This window comes from Diceros bicornis, chromosome 3 (genome assembly GCF_020826845.1).
Source record: "Diceros bicornis minor isolate mBicDic1 chromosome 3, mDicBic1.mat.cur, whole genome shotgun sequence".
In the NCBI taxonomy this organism is placed as follows: Eukaryota; Metazoa; Chordata; class Mammalia; order Perissodactyla; family Rhinocerotidae; genus Diceros; species Diceros bicornis.
In genome coordinates, this window is record NC_080742.1 from 91,478,342 (window position 1) to 91,484,691 (window position 6,350).

Genomic DNA, 6,350 nt, shown 5'->3' on the forward strand with positions numbered 1-6,350 from the left:
TCCTTCCTTCCTTCCTTTCTTTCTTTCTTTCTTTCTTTTTTTCTTTCTTTCTTTCCTTCTTCCTTCTTTCCTTCCTTCCTTCCTTCCCTCCCTCCCTCCTTCTTTCCTTCCTTCCTTCCTTTATTCTTTCCTCCCTCCCTCCCTCTCTTTATTTATAAGTCAATGAGTTCGGTGATTACTAATAATTTTTCACATAGTAAAAATTTATGGGACAATAAATAAAATAGATGTCACATAGCTATCTGGTTCTCTCTTTAATAGTGAAATGAAGGAAAATCAGACAATGGTTACAGAGTTCATCCTACTGGGATTTTGTCTTGGTCTAAGGATCCACGTTGTCCTTTTTGGACTTTTCTCTTTATTCTATACCTTCACTCTGCTGGGGAATGGGTCATCCTGGGGCTCATCTCACTGGACTCCAGGCTGCACACTCCCATGTACTTCTTCCTCTCACACCTGGCCACTGTCAACCTAGCCTATGCCTGCAACATGGTGCCCCGGATGCTGATGAACCTCCTGAATCCAGCCAAGCCTATCTCCTTTGCTGGCTGCATGACACAAACCTTTCTCTTTTTGAGTTTTGCTCACATCGAATGTCTTCTCCTGGTGGTGATGTCCTCTGATCGGTATGTGGCTATCTGCCATCCTCTTCAATATTCTGTCAGCATAAGCTGGAAAGTCTGCATCACCTTGGTGGTGATTTCCTGGGCATGTGGCTTTCTCCTGGCCCTGGTCCATGTGAGCCTCATCCTGAGGCTGCCCTTCTGTGGACCTCATGAAATCAACCACTTCTCCTGTGAAATCTTGTCTGTCCTCAAGTTGGCCTGTGCTGACACTAGGCTCAACTTAGTTGTCATCTTTGTTGCCTCTGTGTTTGTTTTAGTTGGGTCACTCTGCTTGGTTCTGGCGTCCTACACACGCATCCTGTTTGCCATCCTGAGGATCAAGTCTGGGGAGGGCCGCAGAAAGGCCTTCTCCACCTGCTCCTCTCACCTCTGCGTGGTCGGGCTCTTCTTTGGCCACGCCATCGTCACGTACATGGCCCCCAAATCCCGCCATCCTGAGGAGCAGCAGAAGATCCTTTTCCTGTTTTACAGTTTTTTCAACCCTGTGCTGAACCCACTGATCTACAGCCTGAGGAATGCAGAGGTCAAGGGTGCCCTGAGGAGAGCACTGTGCAAGGAAAGTCATTCCCAATTGGAATGACATTTGAATCACCAGCCTAAGTGCTTAGTTACTGCCTAAATCCAGAAAAGTTTACTACTCTCTTTTTATGTGTGCCTAAATGACACAAGAGCAAACTTTCCCTCTTCCTTTGAAGAAAAAGTTTTAGACATGTTGTATTCATTGATTTTCTATCAGATATGATTTTTTTCTTTTATTTCTCATTGACTTAAGTATCTGTGAAATTAAAAATTATTTTAATTCATTTTCTTGGTTCCAAAAGTTGAATACAGTCTATCTACCTCCCTTATCTAACTATATTAACTCACTAACTGTATATGTCACAAGATTTTGGAAGACAAAATGCTGCTGTCAAAGGAAGTGCTCCCCCAAACCCGAAGGCACACTAGTCCATTCTCCCACAATTGCACTTGCCCTGTTAAAGAATAACTGAGGGATATTTAGTTTTGTTGCATGACATTGAGAAATTGCACACGAAAATTGACTCATATTAGGGAGTTAACAAGCAGGCCAAGTGAAGGAACAAAATTAATACAAAGTATACAGGAAGAAGGAGAGGAGAGAAGGATAAAAGCTCAGACGGTGTGGGAACAGTGCACATTGTTTACAACTATGGGGTAAACTAGTTAGCTAGTAGCTAGCAAAAGGGCAAAACTGGGCATTCTCCCCTTGAATAGGCTGATAATGGGTATCAAATAAAACAGTTTGGGTTGTTTATGGATTCTTCAGAAAATTTTGAATGCACAGCTGTAAATTATGAAGATGCACAGACTATCTCTGTATTTGGTTTCTCAGTTTCTTTTCACGATCACTTCCACCTTGGTTAGTCCAGATGTGCATCATTTCCCTCATTAGAATGTCTTATCCCTGACATAGGAAATTTTACCAGACAACGTAAGTGGCTAATACAGTATAGCTGGCTATTCAGCCTTGGTGGTGGATTGATTTTTACTGATTCATTCTACTTTACAAATCCGATGGTCAGGGATGAGTCCCACACATTTTAGATGACTTAGGGTATTGCCTATAAAATCCACTTCTTAAACTGCCCTAAGACTACTATGGTCACTTGCTTCCAGAGTCTTTCTCAGTTTCACAGTAAGAGTGAACAGAAGATTTGTTCAGAAGAAGTGTGTGCCCTTCACTTGGGAATTAATAATTACTCATCTCAATTCTTAATTGCTGTGTGTGGGCAGCAGAGCTTACTGAATGTAAAAACAAAACGAGTTCTTATAATAGCTAGCATTTTGATTAATCACTTACCAGGTGCTATATGCTATATCCTGATAGCACTTTACATGGATCATCTCATTCAGTCAAAGAAATCCATGATGAAGGTCCTATTATCATTCTATTTTATATATCCACACACCAAAAAGTAGCAAATGTCAGATTTTACATAGACATTCTGGCTGCCGAGCCCTCTGTACTTAACCACAACAATATAGTATGTCAACATCAGTGTTATCAAATAAAAAACAAGGCTAAGTTATCCCAAGGAAGGATGTGTTAAGTGAAGGAGGGTTTCCTCACAGCCTCATGTGTCCACAGTGAACCGATCTGCGCTCTGTGAGGCCTGCGAGATCATCTATGAGAGGCTGGTTGTCCTGGACAGTAAATCCTATGGGCAGAGTCACAAAAATCATTGGAACTTTAGAGGAATACAGAACATGAAGGTAAGAATAAAGGTCATTCTCATTGAGATTGGTGATTTATTTCAGCTAAGACCCAGAACCAATATGCCAAGACACCAACATAATAGTCTCTCTCCCACTGTCTCTCTGTCTCTATCTATCTCTCTCTCTGACTCTATGTCTCTGTCTCTCTCACTATGGATCAGTCACTGCACTTTACTTTATTATCTCCTTTAATCCTCAAAACGGCCCTTTGAGGTAAAAGATAATCAATATCCCCACTTTACATATAAGGAAACTGAGGCACAGAGAGATTGAGTAACTTGCACAGTATCATAGCTAACAACTATCCAGTCCAGGACTGAACTAAGGCAATCTGATTCCTGACCCTACAGTCATAACCACTGAGTAAAATGGCCTCTTCAGAGCATATCCGTGGATCAGAGGGTAACACTGCCTTTTTATAGCATATCTGTGGATAAAGATCAGAGAAATCAAGAGGGTGAAACAAAACAAATGACCAAGACCAAGTGATGGGCATTAGACTTTAGACAGAAAAGGACTTACGATTGCTAATGAAAGCAGCTTAACTCTAAACTGATATGTGAAAAATGGATGTGGTAACAAGAAACAACCGTGACTCCCTGGGTCAGAGATGGAGGAGGGCTCTGGCGATGAGCTGGGCAGTGAAACAGAAAACAATGGAAGAGAAGATTGATGTTGCAGTTTCACATTGGTGCCTCATCAATGGAATAGAATTAGAATGGATGTTTGATAGTATTATATCCAAAAAGAGCACTTCTCCTAGACAAAGGAATTCAGATTTCATTTTCCATGTTCAAAATTGTTATAATCATTCAGATGGTATTTACAGAACAGTGCTCAGGTAGGTATCAAGTTTCACATATAAGATAGAGGGTTCCCTGAGAGTAGGAACTGGACTCTGTTCATCACACTTTCACCAACACTAGTACACTGCCTACCACATAGTAAGCAATCAACAAGCACTGGTTGTGTAACTTCATGAGCCTTTAACTCTCAGTTAACTACTTACACACAATTTTCGGAGTTAAACTATCTTCTGATTTCTACTTTGTGTGTGTGTGTGAGGAAGAGTGGCTCAGAGCTAACATCTGTGCCCATCTTCTTCTATTTTGTATGTGGGACACCACCACAGTATGGCTTGACGAGTAGTGTAGGTGCGACCCCAGGATCCGAACACGTGAACCTGGGCCGCCAAAGCAGAGAGCGCTGAACTTAACCACTATGCCACCGGGCTGGCCCCAAATGATTTCTACATTTTTAAAATCCTTTTGTTTGTGGAACATAGTATGGTAGAAAATAATTGTAGCTAAAATTCATTTAGTACTGGCTGTGTACCAGACACTACCTTAAATTCTTTAGATGTAATCCTCACATCAAAGCTGTGAAGTAAGTATTAAGAGTATTTTCATTTATACAAAGGAAATTGAGGTTTAGAGAATTAATTAATTGTACTCAATGTTACAAAAATATCAAGCAGTGGAATCGGAATTCAAGTGCAGCCAATTGTGTCTAGATTAACTGTGAACCATTCCTTTGGAAAGGACCTTCTGATATTTACATTTCCAATGGCTAGACTAGGCCTGTTTCACAGCAGTCACTCAATAAATGCTGACTAAATAAATAAGTGAATGATACTTAGCCCAAACCTCTATTCAGTACAAAGCACGTAACTCCATAAAGCATGTAACTTCAGTATGGCAGCTATTCGTCCTTCAAGGTTTAACATCTTGCTGCCCATTTAGTTCCAGATGTACTCAGTTCTTGCAAAAGGTTCTTATGGGGTGAATATTAATAATTAATTGCATTCCTTTTGCCGGTGATCACAGAGGAACTACAAACATATTAGGAGAAGGTATTTAGCGCTTAATATACAAATAAGAGAGAGAGAGCTATGTATATTCATGTAGAACAGAGGTTATGGGCCTTTCAAACAGAGCATGCCAAATCGCTAAACCCTATGATTATGGTATGCTGGGATGGTGCTTGTGCTAGCAGAGCAGCCACATAGGCAGTATTAACCCTCCTATCTCTTCCAAGAGGGTGGAAATATTAGGCGCAGTAACTACCAAAAATGATAGGAATGGGATGCTGTGGGTGGAAGCCAATGAAATTGGCTTGAAGCCACTTGAAATTGGATCCCACTATGTCTTTGACTTGTGGAGCCGGCACTGCCAACCACTGACCTATAGGATAATTGTTTAGTCTTTGCTAGATAGTGTAGACCAGTGCTTCTCTGATATTAATGTGCATTCAGATCATCCAGGGATCTTACAAATTTACAGGTTCTGATTCAGCAAGTCTGAATGAGATGGGAAGAGATTTGCATTTCTAACAATCTCTCATTTCTTGCTGATGCTGCTGATTCACAGACCACACTTTAAATATTAATGATATAGAGAAGCGTTGTTAAATCTGTTAAATCTGTAAAACCTAAGCGTTCTTAGGAGGAGGAGGGAGGAAAAGGAAAGAAGCGTTAGAATGTGGTCTCACAGGATGTCATGGCTGTAATTTTTTCCCCAGACCACAAGGAAGGCTCCATTTTCCTTGGCTTCTTGATGAACGTTGACTAGAGCACTGGCTCAATTTATCTGGTTTTGGTTTGGTTTTTGCCTGTTGTTCTCTGTTGTTTGTTTGTTTTTAATTTGTGTAACCCTGTTGAGCCAAGAGAAGAGGTGCATTGCTGGGCGCGGTCTGGCTTGATCCTCAGAGGGCTGGCTCAGAGCCAGGGCGTCTGGGTTTCTAGTCCACTTCTACCAATGCCACCGGGTCGTCATGTGGCCTTGGAAAAGTCACTCACCTCCCCTAGGCATTGGTCTTCCCACCTGTAAAATGAAATATTAGACTAGACAATCTACAAGTTCCTTCCGTTTCTCTAATCTATGCTTCTTTACTAGCTTTCTAGCGTTTAGATGTTTTCTTTTACATGGGAGACAAAAGAAAATGGATTATTTTGAGATAACCGAATAAAATTAACTCCTGAGATCCTTGCACATAGTAGGAATTCAAAAGCAACCACCAAATTAATGAATGATTTGCACATATTTATGATTTAAGAACTATGAATGGCATAGGGCATGTAGAATATTACATAAGAAGTTCTACGTGAACGGTTGTCCTTAAGAAAAAATGGATCTTGCTATCCTGTTGGGAAAGGATTAAGAATACCATTCTTTGAGGTCAGCTCAGTGGCCTAGTAGTTAATTTCGGCACACTCCATTTCAGCGGCCCAGGTGTGGTTCCCAGGCACAGACCTACACCACTTGTCAGCAGCCATGCTGTGGCAGTGACCCACATACAAAACAGAGGAAGATTGGCACAGATGTTAACTGATGGCAAATCTTCCTCAGCAAAAAAAAAAAAAAAAATAGAATACCATTCATTCACAAAGGCTCCCATATCTCTACTCATGAGTGTTATCATAATATCAATAGCTTGCATGTATTGAGTGCTTATTCTTTATTAAGCACTGTTCCACGAGGACACATC

General features: G+C 41.0%; 1 pseudogene; it reads left to right on the forward strand.

The window, feature by feature from the left end:
• Positions 1-265: 265 nt before the first annotated feature.
• On the forward strand, positions 266-1,206 carry LOC131422600 (olfactory receptor 2A1/2A42-like; annotated as a pseudogene).
• The last annotated feature ends 5,144 nt before the right edge of the window (positions 1,207-6,350 follow it).